Genomic DNA, 2,438 nt, shown 5'->3' on the forward strand with positions numbered 1-2,438 from the left:
ATTTAGCACACCCTTATCCCTTTTTGTCTCCCTGCCCCTCTCATTACTATGAAATCTAAAGTAAAGCCCACGTCTTACTCCCCAGCTCTTTATCTCCTGAGTCTGCTGACAATGGATGCCTTCTCTTGTGATTTTTCCCTTTTGTCACCTAACATTTTAGGAGTCTGTGAAGTAAATGGAGATATATTATTGTCTCAATAGGTTGGGAGTTGTGTTTTGGAGGTGAAGGTATGCCAGCTAATTAAAATCCTGGTGCTTTACACGTGCCAACTAATTAAATCCCTGGTGCTTTACACGTGCATTGTTGTATTGTCTATGTTGTGTGTGTGTGTAACGAACAGAGCCAGAAGTCATTACAAATTGCTTGCTTAGGAAAACCATGAGCCTGTGTGTCAATGATTAAATGCCAAGTATGTGGTGTTCTAGTTGGAGAGGATTTTGGATCATGAACCAGGATCTGGAGGTTCGTGAACTCCAGCAGTGCTTGAATCCAGGTCCAAACTTTGCAGTATAGGACCATTTTGATGCCAGCTTTTATAGTAGAAGTTGGTTTTCACTCTATCATATGGAATTTGTGCAACTTCCGTCAAGTCATAGGAAGACTATACAAACACTGATCCCTCCTACTCTCTGAGGTAGCGAAATAGTTCCTGCAGTAAGGACTAGACGTCTGTGCTTTGTATTTGAGCACATAGTGGCTTTGGTCAGTTGTACAACTGTCTTGTGCATGTGCGTGTATAGACCCCACGTTGCTATAACACGACCTATCAAACTGTGCAATTATTAATTGTTCTTAAAGAAACTGCTAATTCAAAAGGAAGATTAACAACAGGCATTTTTGACCAGCGGCGCCTGTAGTAGTTAAATGATGCTTTTTAGTCCAACAAAATTACAAGTTTTAATGTTTTATTGTACAATTTTAAGAGGGAGTGTTTTAAAGAAACACTTTTAATGAAGAAATTTGGTAGATTTTATGTGAGATAATTAGAAGATCTGAGGCCACATACCCATAGGAGTAGCCAGTAATAACAGAATACATACTATTTTAAAAATAAGCCACAAAGGAAAATCTTTTAGCTTTCTTAATGAAAATCTGGAATTACTGTACACCGTTCTTTTTAAACCCATGATACCACAGATACTAGAGAAGGAACCGCTTGTACAAACATATTGTCCCCCCTTGTTAATGGGATTTTTTTTATGAATTCTGCTAGTTTAGTTTTTAATGTCTCGGAACAAAGAAACTCACTAATTCCCTTGGTTGACTATTCCATAATTTAATAAATGAGCACATACTCCAAGTGAACACTTCAGGAAAAGAATTTTCACCGAAGTAGACCAAGGACTCTCCTAGGTTTTTCACCCCAGAGAGAGGAAGTTATAGACACAGACTAGTGATTTTCTGTGTTGAATTTTCACTATAAAAGCAAAGTCCAGTGGTTTATTTTAATTAAAAAGTTTTTATTATAGTTTCTGTTGATTCCACTCGATGCCACCTACACTTACGGGACTGCCAAGAGCCTTGAAGAAAGGGCAGACTATTGTTTTGCTACACAGGAGTAAATCAGGGAATGAATTATGTTATGGGAGTCATAATGCAAGCCCTGGCCTAACTTTACTCCATGGGGGAATTGTGACTTACTGTGGGACTAGCACAGTTTACCTCTTGCAGTGCCTCTCCTTGCCGCGTCCCCCTGGGGTCGCTGAGCATCTGAGGTAACCTGAAGAAGAACGTGGGGCCTTGGAATTAAACCCTGGGGATTACTGTTGCGCTTTGTCTACAGGAGGGCATCAAAAAACCCATTGAGATGTGGATGTTTGCAAGTGCTAGGCAAGACTTTGTCTGCTTGATTTTCTACTGTAGCAAGATCTCTGCCGGTCATAAATTTGGCTTAAGTGTTGCCTCTGATGTGGTTCACAACTTGGCCATGTGATGACCAACTCCATTTTTTCCTTCCTTGTTTTCTTGATGGGAACGGAGTCTATTTCAGCCTTTTATCCACCCTTGTTCTTCAAGCCTTGCTGGGGTTTAAACCTGACCCAGTTTGCAATGATGCTTATACTACTGCCGTGCTGCCTACTTTTGGGTTTGCTATTCATACCCCTTTTGGGGTCATTTTCATTTGCCTTCTGATTTTGTATTTTCAAGATCTTCTGCATACCTCTGACAAGAATTTTGTTGTGACTTTAGAAAAACATTGAAGTTGAAACATATTTAATAGACGACCTCAAAGGCTAGAAGATTTTTTTTTTAATTATTAAGTAGAATGAACTGCTTTAAAAATACCAGGCAATGTTGGCGATACGGATTTCCAGAAAGCCATCCATGCTTTTTAACCTCATTGCTGCCATTTTTGCAGGCCAAAAATGAATGTCGATCACCTACACCGTCTTCTGACTGTCGCAGCAGATTCCCGTGAACGTCCCGCCGAGAGCCT

This window comes from Egretta garzetta, unplaced genomic scaffold (assembly GCF_000687185.1).
Source record: "Egretta garzetta isolate BGI_Z169 unplaced genomic scaffold, ASM68718v1 scaffold159, whole genome shotgun sequence".
NCBI classification, from domain to species: domain Eukaryota; kingdom Metazoa; phylum Chordata; class Aves; order Pelecaniformes; family Ardeidae; genus Egretta; species Egretta garzetta.